At 40.0% G+C, this 23,046-nt stretch overlaps 1 pseudogene; it reads left to right on the top strand.

The window, feature by feature from the left end:
* The first annotated feature begins 5,955 nt into the window (after positions 1 to 5,955).
* LOC118012869 lies at positions 5,956 to 7,170 on the top strand (annotated as a pseudogene).
* Positions 7,171 to 23,046: the final 15,876 nt, after the last annotated feature.

Here is a 23,046-nt window from a genome sequence, read left to right as displayed (position 1 = left end):
TAAAATCACAGTTTAGATTTGAGACTAAATTATTCCTCCTCTCTCTTTCCCATTCTGAATCTGTGGGAAGACATACTTGGGTGTGCCTGGGAGAGAATGAGAGTGCTGTGGCCTGGAAGGACCCAGCTTAGCCTACCCACCCCACTAAGAGGGTGAGGATGAGGAGGATGAGGACAGTGGCTGCAGGAGGCACGGGAGGAGTGGGGGAGAGAGAGAAAATCCCCCGAGAGGCCTGACTTACAGCACAGTGATGTGTCCGTAGATGCTGGTCAGGAACCAATGGGGCTACCCTCTGCCTTGGGCAAGACTTCAAAAGGCTGAGAAGTAAAGTGAAATCTCCTCATGACTCCCTTGCAGGGGGAGAGAAGGCAGAAAACGCCTCTGTTGGAGATTCCATTGAGGAAAGAGACAATGTTCCCCAAACTGTCGTTGTGTCTCTTCTTCCAGTAAAACTCCTGTTAGGGTAGGGGCCTCAGGCCTCTTTCATCCCCCTGTGAGAGCTGTATGTCTACACTTACCAAGAACTTCTGTCCTTCAGAGACTGAGCTAGAATGTGGGAAATAGGAGGAGAGAAAACAGACCAGTAACTGAGCTCGCGGAAACGGGACCTGTGCTGGAGCTGGGGGTCGGGAGATGGGAAAACAGGCAGAAATGAATTCCTCAACCAGTTTACTTACTGTATTGATTACAGGATGATAAGCACGTGCACATCTTCATTATAGACAGTTATTCCTAAGACTTGGGAGTTTATTGATCCATTTGAGAGTGAAAACTTTGGCTAACAGACTTCAAGTTCTTTTCCTTTCCTTTCCTTTCCTTTTTTTTTTTTTTTTTGGTCTTTCTTTAATGTAATCCATCAATAAAACTCATTTTATGTGCAGTGGGATCATGGTGCTTGGAAAAGAAATAAACAGAGAATAAAACCTTGACCCAATTCCTGAAAATAAAACTGAGCTCCTTCTGCCATTATTTAGAATTGAGTGATTGACTGATAAAGAGGCATCACTCATCAACTGGTACAAGGAAGGCTCGTCTCACACCAATCAGCAGTCATTGTATAAATAAGGACTGATCCCTGAAGACTTTATAAAAACATACTCTTTTTTTATGCTCTCCCCTAGTGGGATTTACTTACTATGGTATTTCATCTTAAAGATTTCTGATGGAAACGAGGAAGCAAGGACTCACGGGACATGTAGTAGCTTTCCTAGTTTTGTCTCTTGCAGAGATTAAGTGCTAGAGTAAAAATGTTAAAAAGAAAAGACTCACGGGGCAGCTCAGCTTTTTAAACATAGAATGGTTGATCAAGAATAAAAGGCCAGGTTCCAGTTAACATTCTGTCAAGCTTAAAAGGGAACCGAAGGTCTTCGGCAGATGTTGAAAGAACTGTCACAGGACCTGTTCCCACACAGAACTGAGGGTCCTCTGTTTTGCCCCCTTACCCTTACCTGCCATGTTGCTTTCCGGATTCCAGAGAAACTCCTCTAAGGGCAGTATTTCTCTTCTTCTAACTATGTGGTCAGGAGGTATCTCACTGGCCTGTCCCATCGGTCCCTAACTGTCCTCTAAAGTGACCCTCACCAGATCTGTCATGGAAGCTTGAGGCTTTTTAATTATTATTATTTATTTACTTATTTAGAAGGGGAGGGGGGGAGAAAAAGAAAGGGGGGGGGGGGGGGGGGGGGAGGGAGAATCCCAGGCAGGCTGCACACCTAGCACAGAGCCTGATGCAGGGCTTGATCTCATGAGATCATAACCTGAGCCAAACCAAGAGTCAGACGCTCAACCAGTTGAGCCACCCAGGCTCCCCGAAGCTTGAGGCTATAGCCCAGATGATTTTTTCTTGGAAAGTTCACTAGTGCATGTGATCGGACTCAGTTTTCAAGTGTTCCAATGTAGAGTCTATCACATCTTAAAGTAAGTTGATAGCAACTGTTAAAGAGGAAATTATAATTTTCCCTTAAGGAAAGTAATATCAGTGGTCCCTGTGTTAATTTCTTCTTTTATAGGGAAAAGGAAAATAAGATTTTGGGATTTGATTTCTAACAAGATTCCACATCTTGTCACCCCAGGAAAGCAAATTAAATGACCCCCTGCCTATGTTTTCTATCACTGTATTTATTTTGTTTCATAGATATCTGTGTTAGTCATTCACCGTATAGTAATGATTCTAATTATCGTGTATACTCTAAGAATATAAATCTCATTACTTGTTCATCATGGTAAATCTAGGTACGTTTATATTTAAAAAGGTGTGTCAATTCAGACTTATGCAGTTATGTTTGGAGTGTTCTTAAATATTAATAGTCATATAGAAGTCTCATTCTAAAATAGAATTGGAAGTGAACTCAAGCAGAAAAGTTAGTATCTGCTACTTTTCCTCTGATTCCTGTTCAAGTTTACTAATGGATGATGGTGTTGAATAGATGTTATGTTTGCATAACATTGTGTCCTTGTTGCCTCCCGTTGGCTGTGCTAGGATGGGTGTGTTAAACCCAAGCATCTTGGGGTTTGGGGAGCATTTATGGAGCTCGGTATCTAACTAGATGGATGGTTTGGCAGCCCATTTGTTACACTGATGCCCCCATGTGTTGGCATTCAGGACCATGTGTCTCCCCCTCTTGAAGCTGGGCTGGGCCTGTGACTCACCCGAATGACTTGGGTTTGGGGAAAGCAACACTGCCCAGAGCAGTGTTGGAGGCCTGGAAGCTCCCACTTTTGCAGTTGGCTACCCCACGGGGGACCCCGTGTGGAGAGAGAGCAGGGGGAAGGGGCCCTGGGGCCGTTTCAGGGTCCCCACGGAGCTCAGCACCTACTCAACCCGCCATGTCTTAGTTTCAGTGGCTTTACCTGCGATCTATACAAGGACAGTGAGTGTGTACACGTCTGTGTACAATGGGACAAGACACTTTGCAGAGGCCATGATGATTACAGTATGCTCTCTGGCTACATTTTGAACACTGCGTGTTGAATGTATTTTTATCTGAACCAATTCAGGCCAATTTCACCATTTCATTTCAAAATGAGTAGTTTTGCTGAGAATATTGAGGGCTCCTACAAGATTTAAACTTTTTTTTTAAAGATTTTATTTATTTACTTGACAGAGAGACATAGTGAGAGAGGAAATACAAGCAGGGGGAGTGGGAGAGGGAGAAGCAGGCTTCCTGCCGAGGAGGGAGCCCGATGTGGGACTCGATCCCAGGACCCCGGGATCATGACCTGAGCCGAAGGCAGACGCTTAACGACTGAAGCCACCCAGGCGCCCCAGATTGAAACTTTTTAAAACATTTTTTATATATGCCCAAAACACGTTGGTTTTCATTATATTTAGTGTAAATTAACTCTTCATGAGACTAATGTCTAAGATTAATGCTACGCATATGATAAGCTCATGATTTTTGAAGTTCCACAAGAAATACCTAAGTATTAAATTAGAAATAAAATACCAATTCAGTGTTTTTTTCGAAGTTTAATATATCAAAATCACCTGGCATAGTTGTTGAAAATGGATCTTTCTAGCTTCTGATGAATAACATGCGTTACTACAGAATGTCATTTAAACATGATTCAAAGCTATTTCCTAATTATTTAGCAAGTGAATTAATAAGGATAATTAAAATATGATATGAATAAATTATAAGTACTATCTGATTAGAATTCTCAGGGACTTGTTCAGTAAGCAATCTAGTTGTAACAAAATGCTATTAGAGCTTTATATCTGTGCATTTGCAACCTCTGCACTTTTGCCCTTGGTGCCTTGTTTTCGCTGCATTATTAAAGTTGACTTGAGCTGGTCGTAGGTTCAATTGCTGTTTTTCTGTTTTAAAAAACACCAATAATTGTTATGTTATCTTTATTTAATACACTTACCTTGTGGGTTCTTGCTTAACAGTGTGTAGAGATGCGTATTTTCAGCAACATCATTTTTAAGCTGCAAATTTTATTAACTAGATTTTTACTCTGATATTAAAGTGGATATAGGCAAAAATGTTTTTAAAATTATTAAACTGTGAAACATTATTTGGGCTACTGATGAATTTGTGGTATCTTAACAAGGCATAATATAATATCAAACAACAATATTAAAATTATTATTTTTTAATTTATAGGGGACATTTTAGTAATATAAATAATGTGTTAAGTTTGTGTCCATTATTAAGTGCTTGTTCAGTAATTTGTTTATTAAAATGTTACTATTGTCAGTGCAAAATGAACAAACCTTTTTAAAATTTTAAAGAGAAAGAATATTATTGGAGCCCAGGTAAGGACAGCTGCCCAGGATACTCAGTCTTCACAAAGAAGAGAGCATCCAGGGAAGGAGCATTTGGTGCAGGTTGTATGTGTTTTTTACATAAAGAGGTTACAAATCATCATAATGAAGGACATTCTAGAAAGTTACAGACTTTATTGCATGTTTTATTTTTATTTTTATTTTTTAAGATTTTATTTATTTACTTGAGAGAGAGCACAGAGGGACAGGGAGAAGCGGGCTCCCCGCTGAGCAGGGACTCAGATGTAGGGCTCGATCCCAGGACCCTGGGATCATGACCTGAGCCAAAGGCAGATGCTTCACCGACTGAGCCACCCAGGCGCCCCTGTTTTTTAGGTTTTTTTAAACAAAGCAGATGTACAGTGTGTGCTTGGGCAGAAATGGAGTGCATGGTTTGAGGTTTTGCAGAGTCATTCTGACCTTGGTAACTGTTACAGTGTGGCCTCCCTGGGACCCGGGTGCAGAGCCCACGAACATTAAAAATTGAAAATTTCCTTTATCGCTATAAGTATTTATATTATTGTGAACTTATTTTATCATGGGATACTGAGGATGTTTAAGTAGCAATGTTCTGGAAGGAAACAGACTCTTCAATGAGGCATCACAGTAGAGTTCACTAACAGCCTATTATTTAGGGAAACCACGGATGTATGCTGGCCTCGTTCTAGTAATACCAGAAGCACAGACGAGCACGTGGGACCTGGGCTGGTGGGGTCATCAGAACTGAGAAAGGACAATGCATGGAAATGGCCTCCGCCAGTGGCTTGGACAGGGATAGCAAATCAGTAAAGAGGGGGTCAGGAGAATAAATACCCCCCCACCCGCTCTCAGGCTGGTATCCAGCTCCTTCCACTAATCCAGGCCAGATGGCAGGGGGCCCACCATGTGCTCCACAAAGGTTAGCCCCCAGGCCACAGAGGCTTTTGAAGAAGGGTGGGGAGTGGACCTACAAGAACACATGGAAATATTCAACATTCGTGGGTGACTGAAACATTTTGGAGAACCACTGTGTTAATAATTGGATGTTCATATAAAAAATAAAATACGATGCCATTAATGTGTTATATTTTATTGGACGCACATCACAGAATTGACTTCACTGTGAAATGTCGACATCCATCTCTCTAAAAGCTGGGTATTTGTCCCATAGCCTCTTGGATAACTTCTAACTAAAGAATGCTACTAAATCTTGCCAATATTTTTAAGGAGTTTCTCTGATTTTTCAAGGTCACTTTATACTGATTGTATATCTTGAAGGAATGAACAACTTTATATACTTAAGAGCTAAATGGAAATTTACCAGCGGACATCATTATTCCTTTCATGAATTACAGATGAAACGATGACATTTTAAAAAGTCACATCTGTGTAACTTTCAGAAGTATCCATTCATGACATTAATGAAGCATGGTTATGATGTAACTGAAAAATCACAAAATAGTGAGGGTGCTTGCATACTCTGCAGATTTATTTTACAAGAACAAAAATAAAAGTAGTACATTTTCCCATAGTTATGATACAGTAGTTCACAAGTTACTTTATTTGTAACCTTTATTTTGTGATCTTTATTTGAGGAATATAAGTAGTCTTAATCAGAGTGACAGCTTGACTTAAATTGGTATGCAATAACTAATTTAATAAATAGTTTTAGAAGAGAAGGGAATGAAAAAATAGGAACTTCAAATATGACGTAAGGTGGATTTAAAAATGTATGCAGTTAATGGGAGTCTCTGCATTAGCCAGTTGAGTCAGTAAAATTACCTTAGATCATGAGGGTTCATAGACCATCATAGAATCAAGTGAATACTGGACAAGGAGTCAAAAAAAAAAACCCTCAAAATTAATTTCTTTCTATAAGAAATATCTGGTCAGATAATATAGACAATAGCCCTTTATTTTCTCTCCTTAAAATGATGGAGTTTACAAAGCTGTCCCTTCAGTTTAAAATATTTCATTCCCCGCCCCCCCCCGGTGTGACTCCCTCCTGCATGGCTGTTCTCTGCAGGGGTGTTTATCTCTGTCCGTCTTCTGTCCCACCTCAGAGCGTGCCACCACCCCAGGGAGGAGCTGCTGGATGTGGACATGAGACCTAGAACTATCTTTGTGGTTGTGAACAAGGGCTGACAAAGATGATCACCTTAAGGTGGATAATGATGAAATGAGCACCAGTTATCTTTAAGAACGTTCAGTTTAGGGGCTGGTGCAGAGGATGAATTGCACATTGTTGAAGGAGAAGCAATGGTTTACCATGGCTGTCCAATTAAAGTCACACTGGCAACTTTGAAAATGTCTGTCCAGCCAGCGGTTTCCCTGGGGGGTTTGAAATAACACCACCTGTGGACTTACAGTGGAAATGTGGCTCAGGGCCTGTGCATCCTGGTGGAGGGCGGGAGATGCGCAGTCAGAAGATGAAGAAGAAGAGGATGTGAACTCCTTAGTATGTCTGGAATGTGCTGCCCATGGAAGTGGTAGCAGGTTTCCACAGAAAGAAGCAAAACTTGCTGCTGATGAAGATGAAGAAGAAGAGGAAGAAGAAGATGATGATGATGGTGAGGAGGAAGCTGAAGACAAGCCTCCAGTAAAGAAATCTATATGAGATACTCCAGCCAAAAGTGCACAAAAATTAAACCAGAATGGAGAAGGCTCAAAACCATCAACACCGAGATCAAAAGGTCAGGAATCCTTCAAAAAACAGGAAAAGACTCCCAAAACACTGAAAGGACCTAATTCTGTAGAAGACATTAAAGCGAAAATGCAAACAAGTATAGAAAAAGGTGGTTCCCTTCCCAAAGTGAAAGTCCATCAATTAGGTGAAGAATTGCTTCCAGATGCCTGACCAGGAGGCTCTGCAGTATCTCTGGCCGGGAGGACGAAGTCTCTTTAACAAAGTAGTTTGTTAAAGTTTTCCATCTATTTAATTTCTGTAACGTATCCGATTGTCCTTTTAACAATACAGACTGAGAACTTTGCCTGCCACGTCTGATAATTGTCCAGGTTCCATTGCCAAGAACGTATTGTCCAGAATGCCTGTTTGGTTTTTAAAGACAGAGCTCCGTGCTTTTCTTGGTTTCAGGTATGTGTGGACTGTTAGGATAGGACACAGTAGTGGTGGTCAGACAAATGGAAATGCTGGGCAGACAAAAATATATGTGTGGAATAAACTCCGGTATCTTAATAAAGTACAAAGAAATCCATTTAACAGTTTAAAATATTAACACTACTATCCCAAATTAACTTCATGTTTCTCTGTTCAAAAACTATAAACTAAATATATGTTTTCTAAGTAACATCCCAAATAGCATGAGTCCTCCTCGACCAATTAGGGAACAAGTCATAAATTTAAGTCAATTTTAGCCAATCTTTAATCCAACGTATTGGGCTGGGAAGATGTACCTTCTTTCTGTTCAGTCATGCTTTCCATTTCTTGGATTCTTTATGGTCTGTTTCTTTCCTTTTTTTAAAAAAAAAGATTACCTATTCACTGTCACATTCCTTCCAACTCAACATGGGGATCTACATTTTCTCCTCAAAACCCATGGTTCTCTCTGACAATATCACATCACCTGGGAACTTGTTAGAAATGCAGATGGTTGGGTGCCTGGGTGGCTCAGTTGGTTGAGCGACTGCCTTCGGCTCAGGTCATGATCCTGTGGAGTTCCTGGATCGAGTCCCGCATCGGGCTCCCTGCTCGGCGGGGAGTCTGCTTCTCCCTCTCCCACTCCCCGTTTGTGTTCCCTCTCTCGCTGTGTCTTTCTCTGTCAAATAAATAAATAAAATCTTAAAAAAAAAAAGAAATGCAGATGGTTAGCACAGAACCATTTAGTCAGAAAATCTGGAGGCGGAGTTCAAATTGGGTTTTTTTATATTCCCAGGAATGACCTTTTCCCTCTTGTCCACTTAACAAATTCTTACCTTTTTTTTTTTTTTTTTTTATGATTTGGTTCAGATCCTACCCATTCATAACATAACTGGAACTTCTTCCTCTGGAGGAGAATTTTTATCCTAATGATGTATTTATCCCTAGGGCCAGGCACAGTCCCCAAACACAGGACAATCAATTAATCCATAGGGCTAAAACTTTATTATGCTTTGAATTACCCGCAAAGACACAAAAGTATGAACGAATGCAGTAATTCAGGTAAATGCAAAGAGCATCTCATGTTTTAAGCCCCTGAGTTCAGGGTCACCGGGTAGGGCAAACGCGAGGTGGATCAGACGGTGTTGGTGCTTGGCCTGACGCCTCTGGGAAGATTTTAGGCAGCGCAGAATGCTATGCTGGGATCTCATGGCAGGGCTGAGGTGGGGAAAAACCAGCAGCAGCTGAAGAATCTGACGGGTTTGTATGTAAGCGTGGGGGCCTTGCAGGCAAAGAGATTTGTTTACATCCTTCCGTCTTCCCCTCAGTCGTGGGGAAGCCTGCTGAGTAGCGGCCGCTGTCCTCTGGCTTATGTTCCAATACTTATAAATGTACGGGAGGGAGATTTACCAAAGGAAGGCAGAAACAGCAAGAGAGAAATTATTTCTGAGAACATGGAGGGTCAGTCTGGGACACCGAAGAATTACAGAGACGAAAATACCATGACCATCTCCGAGCATGACAGAAAATACCGGTCAGGAGAAAGAAGTTTGAACATGAGAGCAGGTGGTGTGCAAACTGACGTCCCAGGTGCCTTTATCTTGACTCATCACCTCCCATCTCTGGGAACGGGCCTGGCTGGTTTCAGTGTCAGGAGTAACACTGGGGAAACAATGGAGTAGAGGCTCTGAATTAGAAAAAAATAGTAAGTGAAGCATGCATGGAGAAGAAGTCATTTTTTAAATTTTTTTATTTATTTTACTTTATTTTTCAAGATTGTATTTATTTATTTGAGAGGGAGAGAGTGTATGAGCAGGGGGAGGGGCAGAGGCAGAGGAAGAAGCAGACTCCCGCTGAGCAGGGAGCCTGACACGGGGCTGGATCCCAGGACCCTGGGATCATGACCTGAGATGAAGGCAGATGCTTCACTGATTGAGCCACCCAGGCGCCCCGGTTGTGTTTTAAAAATTGACATATTCGTGATGTGCTATTACAGAGACATGTGGAACGCATCTGATGTTTATAAAACTCAGAAAATACCACATACACACTCCTTCCAGTAAGACTTATCAGAACAGCATGGCCAAAATAGTGATTGCCTATTTAATTGCCTCAATCACGAGAGAATCTTAATGCAACTCGTGTCTGATGTAAGGCTTGAAGAGGTCAGATGAAGTGTCCACTCAGTTAACTGTGACACCATGGAACCGACGGAGAATGATGCCAACATATTTATTTTTCATTTTTCATTTAGCAGCAGAATGTAAAAATGGTTTTTGACAGTGTACATATGAATGATCAGTCCAGTGAGCCATGTGTAACAGCATCATAATGATGCCTTGTGTTTCACAGTGTCTTTCAAATGGATTTCCTATGGTGGCATCATTACCTCCAGCTTGCAGATCAGAGGGACCTGCACAAACACAGATCTTGGGACGCGGCCGGAACATTGATCGCTTTAGTGTTTTTGAAGCCTAAGTTCCTACAGCTTGTCCTCAAGCTTGTCTTAGCTTCCTTTTCTTGCTGCTGGCATGTTCCTCTTATTTCTGAGCTGGAAAGGCCAGGAAACCCATCTGCACCCCTTAGCATCTGCACTACACTGCCAGCTGCCCACGGAGGGGAGCTCCCCTCCTCTGTGCTCCCGCTGATTGTAGGAGCATCTCACAGTGCTCCTTAGTGTGAGATCACCTTTCATCCTTTCTGGTCCCATAACAGAAATAAAGGAAATAAACATAGAAAATAAAAATCAACAATGATGAGGATGATGATAATAATAGTCTAGAATGGGGTAGGAGCTTTAAAAATGATTCCCCTGTTTGGACATTACAGCACCCCTAGCACATAGGTACAGTTTGGGGTGGATATAAGGAACTGCGTCTCAGAAGGATTAATTAACTTTTCTAAGATCAAACAGTAAGTGGCAGAGCCAAGATTTAAACAATGTCTGTCAAAAGCTAAAGATCCTCTCCCACTGTTTCAAAGAATTGACTACACGGGATCACGATTCCCTTTTCCAAATTTGCTTGTCAAATGTTTCATGTAACGTAATGACTTACAACTCCATTCATGAACGGTGTCCGTGTCTTACCCAGTTGATCTTTCAGTGTAGGCTTTGAATGCTCACTTTTTCTCTCTTTGGATATACTTCATGCTACCCAGAATATTTCACTTGACTCAGATTTGGTTTCCATTTTTTTAAAAAAAGGAATTTTCTTAGAAAGCAGCATTTTTGACCAAGAAAAGTGAAAGGAGACATGCTGAGTGGGTGTGGAGGACCATTTCTGCTCAAGGTGCAAGGGGTTGGGTAAACATTTGTGATCTTGGGGGGAAGCAGTCTCCGTTTCTCTAATGCGCCCATTACCATTTCCTGAAAGCAGAAAGGGCCTGTGTTAATAGCTAACATCACAGTATTATCGCAATGCTGTCCTGGCTTCTCCCCGGGATGTCACAATGCACTTTTATTTACCCTTAAAAATGTGTCTATTCCAGTATGTCCTCAGTACCATATCTCTTGTCTCTCCAAAAGAGGAAACATTGGCCAACCCTCTGATTTGGATTGTCTGCATCTTGCTCTCTCTTCCTGAAACTTTTTATTTATAATTTCTCTCCTCCAAAACTTGTTCCCATTTATAGATTTCCCTGCTAAACATTTTCTCCCTTCCTCCTCAGTCTCTCTCTCTCTTCCTCCCCACTCTCTTATCGTCATGGATAAAAAGGCTGCCATGGCTCAGAGTATGGTCATCTTTGCTAAATAGAGTCATATCAGAATGATGTGTATGAAGAGAATATTTAGTTCAAGAATAAAGTAACAGCTTTTCTCCATCGCTTCAAGTTTTGTGTGATAATAGATTAATTTTTTATTTAAATTATACTAAAAGAGGGAGGGAGATTTTTATCAAGATGAAGTCGGGTTTTAGGTGATTGGGAAACCCTGCCCTGCTGAGTCTAAGAGCCAGAGAGACGCGTTGTATTTTAGCCCCTTAATTTCCTCCGTGTGTCTGTCATACTTATATCATTTTCCTAAAGGTCTTTCTACTGACAAGAGATTGGAACAATTTTAGTGACATCGGATGATGAAGATTCAATTTTCCATTTTCCATCAGACGTTTCAGTGTTTGTTCTACAATAAAATTTAGCAGGGAGAAAGGGTGTAATAAACAACTTATCTTGATTTGCCTCGATGGGATGTAATAGCGTCCTAAGGGATTTATGTTCTTATATTATTCCCCTCCAGGAAGGGAACCAGCTTTTGAAAAGAATCACATATTCTTTTTAATTTCTAACTGGAATCTATAAGGTTTATTTCTTCAATTTGGACTCAAGAAATAGAAGTTTGAGATAGAAAGTATTGGATCATTATACTTACAGGTGGTTCATTGAATACACACACAAACACACACACACATTTGGTGTTTTGCCCAATTGAAAATTAAATATCTTAAGTTTTATCACTTTACCAGCATCTGCTATATAGTCAACATGTCATTAAATCAAATACCCACAAGACACAGGCAATACTTTGGCTGTAGATGACAAGTCTGAGGATATGTCTGTGAAAAGGCACAGCTCAGGGGACACTTAGAGCTAATCTTGCATATCCTCAGAATTCAGGTAAGTCTGAGCACGTGTGGAGGGGGCCCGAGGGATCTAGCTATAAGAAGTTTATGGGAAGCAGTTTATCTATATGGAAGAAAAAGCACATTAGCGAGATCAAATGATAACGATTCCACGTAACAGGAAAAGCAACAACGTATGGACTACACAGCTGGCCCTCGTACTAAGGACCTTGCACCCAGCGCCTCTGAGGAGAGGCGATGGTGAGACCACCCTGCAGCCCAGCTGCCGAGGTCCTGGTGCTGAGCAAGGGCTGAGTTCCTCTTGGGAGGGAGGGCCCTGCTGCTGTTGTCTCCCAGATACTCATTAAGTGGGTTCCATAATGTGTCCAGAGCTTCAGCTGATCTCTAATGCAGTGTGTTTCTCTGTCCAGGCTCTTATGTCCATTGGTTAGATACTCTGGAAACCTGAGGTAGACAGAAATCTCTAGATGAATGCTGTTGCGTGAGTGTTGGCATGAGATTGAAGGTCTTCACATCCTGGGAAGGCTTTTCCAAGTCTTTCAACTTGACTCTTCCCCACTTTCCTTGTCTCCAGTGTTCTAAGCTTTCTTCATCCATGAACCAACCAGCCAACCTAGTCATGGTTCCTGTGAGGCAGACTATATTCCTACCTTGAGTATTCTCTCTACACAAAATGGGTGAAATAGTGTCCATTGGGATGATGCTTCTCCCTTTGCTGATCTCAGGACCACTCTTGATTTTGGCTTCAGTGTGGCCCTTCTCCTATATTAGCTTGCATGCTCTACTGAGCAATGCAGCTAGTAAGCAAGCTTTGCCTTTCTCCTCCTCCAGTAGCAAGTCATAAGGCAACTCAGAGTGGGCATAAGTTCGAGCTGAGGAAGAAACCACCATGGGACAATAGTGGATAACAGGGAGGTAGCCTACCCATGAAGCTTATTTGTGTCCTCTCATTCTGTTTGTGCCTGATCTGAAATATACCATCTCCACCTCATGACAGATGTCTGCTGGGCCACCCTACCTTTGACTTGCTGGCTTTCACAGAAAGTGGATTATGAAAGACCAGTTATGCTCACATGGTCACTTGATATGTTGAGGGATGTCAGACTCTCCATCATTCCCAGGTTCATAGCTCTTGGGAGCTATTTTTTTTTTTATCATGTACTAGTATGTGCTGCTAATGTCCAAAACTAGGTCCATTAGCCTAGAGTTCTTTGTGGTTTTCATGCTGGGGATGCCAGGGTATTTTCCAACCACATAGAGACCTCTGATGTCCATAATGTTGTGTTGTTCCAATGACAGGGCTGCTTGAATTGTCACTGAGACCTCAGAGCCCTTTCAGATTCTGAATCCCACTCAAAATGGATGGTCTTTCACATCTCTTAGTTGGCTCAGGCTATGATAGCAAAATTCCATAGACTGGGTCTATGTCAAACAGCAAACATTTATTTCTCACAGTCCTGGAGGCTGCCAAAAATCTTTTCGGAATTATTTATTAGTCTTGAATTTCTTGCTTATTTGTATTGTCAGTTGTTTGCAAAGATTTTTATTATCATGATCAAATTAACATAATACATGTATGATGCATGAAACTGAGCTTGATCTTTGGGGTTCATTGTCTAGGGTTCAATTTCCTTGACAAATTAAACAAATGTTATCATTTTTATTTCATATAATTTGTTGTAAGGAAGCAGAATTAAGTCAATTGAACTTATGCCAGGGCAATACATTGTTTTAAATTATTTATTTGAGCAAATTATTTATTTGAAATCAAAATTGATATACGTAAATTTACATCAGTAATAGCACAAGATTTACCATTCTCTATAAAAGCCATATCTCAGCATCTTCTGGACATCTGTGAAATGTAATCTATTCTGAAAGACTATACTCTTTTAGTTTTTCCCCAGATTGTTGGCACTGAGACATTTCAGAACACTAATTGGGCTTACTCTGGTAAATCATATATTAAAGGCGATCTCTCTCTAATAAGCACATGGATAATATTACGTAAAATTATATTTCATTTAATTTAAATGCTTCAATTTATGTGGTTGACATAATCCTGTAGCTCCACATTTATAGCTAGGACAAAGCCATTTTTTATTCAAGGATTTTTTCAGCAGAATGGATTGCATTTAAATATAAATTCAATTTTATGAAGCTTAGAAAATATGTTTTTTTGACATGGAGAAATTTGAAAAAGATAATGAAGTGAACTGATGTAACACAGAACAAGAATAATCCTTCAAATCTTAATCAGTTAAAGAGGGGATATAGTTTCATAAAAAAGGCATAGTTATATTAAAGCCAGACATAATTTAAATGTGATAAAGAAAAATAAAAAAAAATTATCATCATTATATTTATGTGAAAGGAAAGAATTAGCTGAATCTAAATTATTATAGTAAATCAGCTGCTGGAATTTTCTGAAGCTCTTTGTAGTAATATTAACAATTTTTGCACATACTTTTTTGTGGTCTAGTATTTCTCTAAGCCTGTACTTTCTGTGTTTTTATTATTAAAAATGATAATATACTGCTGTTAGAAACTGAGTATGTCATGTGCACATAAATTGAAATTTTCTAAGGGACAGGTGCTATCTTGCTATATGTACATAGATGAGAAACAATAGGAATAATACTGAGCGATTCTTAGAGATAGCAAAGTAAGAAACCATCAAAATAAAACACATAATAATTCTCGTCTTGATTAAGGATAATTTCAGTTGAACTGATATTCTGAAATTTTTAAAAGCCTGCTCACTTTTGTAGTTGTAATAGATTACATAACTTTCAAAGAGTACATTTTACATTTGTAGATCATATAATTATGAATATGATTCATTTACTTGTTAAGTGAAATAAAATGCATATATGTTAGCATTGTTTTCCAAGGAAAAGAAAGAAAGATCCTACAGAAACCATTCCATTATTAGCTTCCACAGTCACATCGAAGGTTCTTAGATTACATGGAATTAATGTCAGCGTTATTAATGCCAATGGTAAGCTTCAGGCTTTCAGTTTATGGAGATTTCCTACTTTTACAACTGTGTCTAACTTATGAAAGCAGTGGAAATAGTGTTGCCTAGCAATATTTTTATTTCTATTGTTTATTTTCTTTATTTTCACAGATAGTCACTATAACAGTGTAGAACCTATCGCAAAGTAAGAGCAAGAACTACAGCACACCTCTTCTGTATTATTGTTCTTACTTGGAATATTGTTGGTCAATATGTGTCATTTGAAATATCTGACACGTGTAGTCTAGGGATTTGACAGGTGAGTTATGCTGTCTTAAAATCAGAGCAATGAACTAAACAAAAATAGTTTTTGTTTAAATGCCAAACAACTGGGGCGTCTGGGTGGCTCAGTTGGTTAAGCAACTGCCTTCGGCTCAGGTCATGATCCTGGAGTCCTAGGATTGAGTCCCGCATCAGACTCCCCGCTCAGCGGGGAGTCTGCTTCTCCCTCTGACCCTCCCTTCCACCCTCATGTGCTCTCTCTCTCATTCTCTCTCTCTCTCAAATAAATAAGATAAAATCTTAAAAAAAAAATGTTTTAAATGCCAAACAACTAAAAGCCAGCTTCTCAGTGGAAGGCACACATCTTGAACTGATCACATTTTTCTCATGTCATTTTGTAACTTAGCACTGTGGTAAATGTAGGGGGGGCAGTTCTAATGTCTTTCTGAGGCACACTGTTACAATACCAAGAATGTAAACCCCCTGGAATTCTTCTGTAATGTCATGTGTCTTGTCCTAATCGGGGTCAGATTCCTACATAAATATGGTGGACTGAATAGACACGTCCACCTCACTTCCACCGAACCCCACTAGTGACAGGAAATGACTTTTCAAAAGATATAGGATACCAGGAAAAAAGAGAACAGAAGAGACAAAAACATTCCGAAGACTGAAAAACAGATGACTAGTCTGGAATCCTAAGTTAGCAGTGGATAAAGCTGAACAAGCTACCTAACCACATCCCCCAAAGGCTCAGAGATGAACAGCACCTAGGACAAATTGATTGGCAAAATTGGGGATAAAACTGAATACTTTAAGTTCTCTTCTCTTTTAATGCAAAACCCTCCCCTATAGCTTCTTTACTTTGAGAGTCTGGATGGTTACTCCTCTCTTATGTGACAGAATATTCGAGGTGTGTTTTCTAGAAAACATAAACCAGAATAGGGGACAGAAGCAGTGTAATTAAAACAGGGGCATGGGTTGAAATTTGCTTTGTGAATACTGAGTTCCCCCCTTTTCTTCCCACTTGGTTCCTAGAATATTGACGGCCAGACTGACAGCACCCAGATAAGAGAATGTTGTATTATGTTTTGGGGGTGCAGATGGACTATCACCATCCAAAAGGAGAAACAGTTAAATGTACTAAGATAAGATTCCCCCCATGAACAAACAATTCCAGTGAATCCCATAGTCAACAAGCCCATTGTGGACACAAAACCTCCAATCAGCTGGTAACTGGCCTCCTCTGATAGAAGAACAGGCCGATAAAGACCACCATATGAAACCACCATGTCAAAATAAGAGACTAAGCAAACAAATACAAAACCAATTTGGAGGAAAGAGAAGAAACTAAAAATGTATTTCAGTAATATCACTAGAGGAGAAAAGCATCATTAAGTAGGAACGGGCTGCTACCTAAAAAGAACTTCCAAAGAATGGTCTTGAAATAAAAATTTGGCCAAACAAATGAAATCAAATACAAATCTCAATAAATGGATTGGTGGGTGATGTTGAATAGTGGTTGAGTAAAGAACAGAGAAGTGGGGGGAATAAATAACTGAAAATGTAAATTTAAGAACCCAAGAGCTGTGGGGCAGGATGCTTCAGGATCTGTGAAGGAAATGCTGGTTGCCTGGTGGCAGATCCACTAGCACACCATCCAGACGTCGGAAGGACCATCTCCGCACTAATGAAGTGACCAATGGAGAAAGTGCTTCGTTCAGAGAAAGGCAACACTGGGCCATCTCACATGGGAACAGGTGGCTTCTCCTTGCCTGCCCCTTACCAGCCCTGGAGGAAGCGAATAACAGCCTGCCCAGCCAAGCAAGCCCAGCAGAAGCCACTCACACGGGCTCAGTGGACTGCTCTCCCAGTCCAAGTACCACCATCCACAACAGCTTTGCCAGGAACATACCCTTTACCCTTGTTGTCCCAGGGTACTCACATAGTACCACATTTCACCCTCAACTGTGTCCATTTTAGAAGAACACTTCGATGGTCATCTTACTCACAGTGTGGTCCATCTATCTCAGCTGCTGTTAGCTCAGGAGTCTGAGAGCCAGAGAACGACATTCCTCAGGGATTCCTCTGGTCAAATTACTGAATCCGAGCTGTTGAAGGATCTGGACCATGCCTTCCACCACAGGATGTCCAGCAAGCTCTGTGCTGAGCCTTCGCCTTCCAGATGTGAGCTCCCTGCAGGCTCTTCTCCATAGCCAGGACCAGGAGGCACTGGGTTGTCCCAAGTCCAGCCTGTACCTGCCATGTACAGTCACCCCTCCTGTGATAGTTTCCAATAAGACTCCATCAAGGACCAGCAATGAGCCCAGTACTATGCTAGGCTTTGAGGATGGAGTTTTTAGCTACGTTGATCCCTTTCTTCTGAAAATCTTCTAGTAAGTAATCTGTGAAAGGGCCTCTTTAAATTGCTCAGTAGTAAATTGCTGAATAGAGAATTACCATAAATGAGTTCTCCATTTCTGCATTGGCTTTGTTAGTTGGAAAGAAACTGTTTTACTAATGAGCCAAAACAAGCCATTAAATTATGTGAATTCACCTTCTCTGGATGCCTGGAGGTCCAGTAGAGAAGAAGTTGATTCTCTGGCCTAGAGTGGGCTAACAATATTTCTGCCTTCCCAAAACTGACTCAATCCTGGGACCTACTGGCCAATAAATCCCACTGACTGTAGTGATGGTTGACTATCGATCAGAAGCATTCTGTTTTCTCCTAGAGGAAATCCTTCCTGGCATCTACATTCCTTAAGAACAATGGGATTTATCCTTCCTTTCAAACCTAAGGTTCTGGATGGAGGAGTCAGCTCTGATGTGCTGCTAACCCCTAAAACTCCAGATGGAGAAGTCGGCTTTGATGCACTGCCAACCCAGTGGGGAGTGTTGGATGAGTTACTCTCCTTTGGCAGAGCTTGTGCATCAGAGCAAATGACCTGTTGGTGGGGAAGAGCCGAGCTCCAGGCAAGGTGTGCTCTTGGCCGTGAAGAGGAGCAGTGGACACATAGTCCATTGCACAGGGCTGCACACCGAGTCCCGATGGGCATCCGTGTGGGGAGGCTTTCCAGAAGCCCGATCTTGGAAGCCAGGACAGATGGCTCTGACATGCCTCGCATATAGGGGATGCTTGTTAGGCCTAACATCAGGCGCCTGAGCAAGTACTGGGTCATTCATACCTACTGAAATAAATAACATCCTCTGCTTTCCTTGTAGAGTTATTATTCATTACTCCATATTTCAAAAGTCCACATGGATGAAATTGAATCTTGTTTTGGTTTTTCAGAGCTTAAAAAATGATAAAAAGTAAAGCGATAAAGTAAAAGATACTGGCTCATATGTTCTGTTTCACATCGAAGCATCAAATGAATTTTCGAAATCAGTGTTTTACCAGAACTTAAAAAAAAAGATACATGGAGTGGAAGATGAGTTGCCCAGACTATGCCATCTGTGGCTATTTTAGACCAGCTGCTGGTCAACCAACCTGCACAAGCCGTAATTGGCGCAAGTGGGTGGATGAGCCAGAAAGCCCACCCACGCTGACAGCGAAACCCCACAAATTCATGATCCAAATAAGACTTCCTGTTTTATGCCACCAATGTTTTGAGTTATTTGTCATGCAACATGTTAGCATGGCAGTGGATCACAGATACAGTTGCATGTATTTAAACCTTGGGATTATCGCGGCAAGCACAGCCGATCTAAACAGATTTGAGAACAGAGGAGAAGGACTGATGGGAGCGGAGTTGTGAGCAGTTGCTGGAGATGAGCCTGCAGGTGAAACGTGGTTCGTGGACGGGACATCAGTTGTGCTGTGCCATCTCCGGGGAAGTAGAGGTAGGTTACTGTACTTAACCAATTATTTGTATGTAAGTATATACTGGACTTATAAAATATATTACATATGTTCATATTTTATATATAATTTTGTATACTTATATAATTTATATATAGTATATATTATATTTATATTCATATTATATATTACACATAAGTATATAATACACTGGTCAGTATACTACCATATGTTGACTACTTAATATTTACAGTTGTTTGTTGAATGAGGGAACGCATTTCCATTTTATAGGGATAGAGCTGAGGCTTTTAGAGGTTAAGTAGCAGGGATGACGTCAAATTAGCAAGAAGAGCCAAAACCCCAAAACATATCTGATTCTGAAGTCTGTATTTCTTTGTCACTGCATTATATTGATTCCTATTTGAAACATTTCATTCCCTCAAATTATCCACAAACATTAATTGGTTTGGGCATTTCTAAGGGGAAAATGTTTTGTTTTTGTTTGTTTGTTTTACCTCTGGACACATTCCAAAGATTTGGCCCTGTTGGGAAACAAATTTCATCACTTAGCTGATATTGTTCATCCAGAGCCCCCCAGGGTATCTTTATATTGAGGTTCGGGGTCAGATGTCAAAGTTAACATTAAATGGAAAACTGAGGTAAAAAGGAAAAAGAGAGGGGGGTGGGATTGGGGAGTCAGGAACTACATCCAAAGTTAGAAACGAAACTCCAGGAAAGGAACGTTCGCATGTCTCACAGTGGACAGGCAGTTGAACTCCGCACAATGATTTTTCAAGCAACACCCTCGTTTTACGGGTTACTATCAAAATACACACCACACACCCACGTCCACACACACACACAATAGGTCTAAACTACATAATCCTATTTAGTAGGAAGGCATGAGTTCTTCATGTAACCTATGCTATCTAACACGGAATTACAATTAAACAAAATGTGTTTAGGAAAATCATCTTCCAAGGCAGTTATGCACTTGAAAGCATTCTTATTTACAGCCTAAATGTGGGTGGCTGTTAAAGAAAATTGTAACACAGCATTAAATTTTTATAGCCCTGCTCATGTCACAAGAAAAGAGGCTTAGCAAAATACTTTTGTTTTCGGTGAGTTTAGTGAACTTTGACATGTTACAGAAGAAATCAAATGTAACGCTATCTGTGGGCTGTTAGGCATTTGTACAAATCCAGATTTGTTTTTGACCCTATTTGCCACGGCCTCATAAACAAATGCTTCCAAATCTTCTGCTTGCTCCCCACTCCTAACCCAGGATGTGGCTAATTATTTGTTGAGGAAATACATTAGGAGGGAACATTTGAATGTGGCATTAAATAGTACATCAGCTTTTGTTCCTATGTGCAAGGCAAAAATGACTATTTGATTCATGTCAGCAAGTGACTACGTCTAAGATGAATTTGCTGGGGTGTCCCAGAAAATATTCTTGGAGAGACCCATGATTTTGCATATAGATAGATGGACAGAAACATACACACGCATACATGAAATGTACTTTTTATCTCTGAACTCACTACAACTTTACTATTAGCTTGCACATTTGGGAAAAGAACACAGTCACATTGTAAACAAGGGAGTGGTGGACCTGTTGTATGTTCTGCTTGGATATTTCTTGAATATTGGCACATCAGTAAGACTTCCTAAGGAATATGTTCTTTTTTTGCTTTTCTTGCTAACAGTCTGGCAATTACTCATTTGAACTGCCTGTATTTTTAGTTCGTTACAAAGCCAGTAGATTCCCCAGAGCCTTGTTAAAGGGCAATCACACAGGCAAACATTTTTTGTTGGATTTATTTATGTCTCTAGTGACAGTATTGATATAATGTGGTTTATCCTTAATAGGATATAAAGATGGATGCTAATGGAAGTTTGAGAAAAATACAAAAGAGTTTCCTTATTTAATTACAGCAAGCTCTCACTCAGACTGTTGCTGGAAAACATTCCTTGGGCAGAATCCTTTACTCATGTTAGAAAGGATACCTGTAAAATTTGTAGTTCTTAAATTTGAAAAATAGATGTTCAGCAAAAAGGTCAAAATAAATTACAGCAAAAGCAAGTTAATATGACATCATTATGTTTGTATCACTTAACACATTTATACATTTTATAGAATTTTATAAAATGTTTATAAAACAAAGTATATTATGAAAAAATCACATTGTGGTCTTGCATTGCATTTCTATTAAAAAGGTAGAAAGTTTTGAAACTATAATATAATGCACTAAATTAATATAATACATTTATGAAACTCAATCCCATCTTAAGAAAACTTTCTACCATGTGATTCATGTTAGTAATATTCCTTTCTATATAGTGATTACATCACTACTCTTGCAAAAGCAAATGCAACCTCAACATTATGCATATGTAGTAACTGTATCTACTGAAAAATAGCTAATGATTTTGCATCAACAATGTGCAAATATGTGCTGAAATACAGTTATAATACTAATGAGAATTGCTTGGTATGATTCTGCCCTTAGTCATCTAGTGAATATGTTTTTATATTTAGGTCAACACTTGTTGAATTTCCTGCCATTCTATTGGCAAAATCGTGCATTTATTGTAAGGCTATGACATCAAGTAAAATGCACCACTTAAAGAGTTCATTGTTTTCTCAATGAATTCGATAAATATTGACATATCACTCGTTAAATTCTAGTTTATAAAATTGGCTTATATGTTTAAAAAAGAGATTATTTCTGTCCTCAAACAGCTCAGATAAACTTAATACTGGTAAGGGGAGACGTTCATATAATGATACTTCTGTGTTGTCGTGCAGTGGAGGAATGAACAGGTCTGGGGGGGTAGAAGGACTTGAGGCCCCCGAGGCGGCAGGAGGGTCACACGATGGGGAGCAGAACAGGACCCACGTGCACAGCGCACACTCTGCAGCTCGAAAGCATAGTTTACGTACTTCAAGATTAGTTTGCTGTTCCCATGGATTGTGGACAGAAAGGAATTTCCTCTTTCCATTGTGAACACCACTGTTTCCAAGTCGCTAGGGAAGAAGTCGCATTCGTGTGTGGTGGAGACAGCAGTTTACTGAGCGATCTTACTAATACTGCACGTTCACCCACTGGGGTCCACCAGCCACGCACACACATTTACAAGTGTGTTAAAGACTTCTTTAAAAACACTCAGTGAGTGAGGACTCAGGTCCTATCTGGTACTGAACTTACAGATTAGTTTCAAATATACAGAAAACTTTTGAAGTCTTACGCATTTGGAAATTTTTAAGAAATTAGTTTTTCCCAGTAATTATTATTATTATTTTTTTTTCATTAATCAAGAAATTTTTCATCACATGGAAACACTGACAGTCCTGTGTTGTTTGTTTACAGATGTTTCCACAGCTGGCCTGTTTGGAAAACATTTAGGAAGTTTCTTCCATTTCTTCAAAGAACATTGCAACCTTGTGTTGTCTATATAATACCAACATTTTTTAATTTTAAGTTGGTTGGCTGGTAACACCTAGTTTTAAGGAGCAGGCCCTTCACTCAACTGTGTTTTTTAAGACCAAGCAGATGTTGTTCAAGGGGACAAACTTGCAATGAACATGAGTAATTCCTAGAGATCTAATGCACAGTACAGCGAATATAGACAACAGTATTGTGTTACAATCATTAAACTCGCTAAGAGACGAGATCTTAATTATCCAACTGCTAAAAAGAAATTATAATCATGTGATGTGATAGAGGTGCTAATTAGTGCCAGAATGGCAATCAGATTATAATGTAGAAATGTGTCCGTCAATAGGAACATGTTTATTGTACACAATGTTATATATCAGATATATTTCAATTAACTGAAAATATGCCAACCAAATTCCTGAGGATGAGAGCTCTTGGTGAAATTTATAATTTTGATAAATATTAAAATAGAGTACTATAACTTAAATAGACTCATACAATTTTATTGCAAAAAATGACTAATTTCTTTTTTTTTTTTAAGATTTTATTTATTTATTTGAGAGAGAGAGACAGCAACAGAGAGCATAAGCAGGGGGAGCAGCAGAGGCAGAAGCAGGCTCCCCACTGAGCAGGGAGC

Source organism: Mirounga leonina, unplaced genomic scaffold, assembly GCF_011800145.1.
Source record: "Mirounga leonina isolate KUSES-001 unplaced genomic scaffold, KU_Mleo_1.0 Mir_152, whole genome shotgun sequence".
NCBI lineage: Eukaryota > Metazoa > Chordata > Mammalia > Carnivora > Phocidae > Mirounga > Mirounga leonina.
Note: the sequence above shows the minus strand (reverse complement) of the source record. Positions and strands in the feature narration are given on the sequence as shown.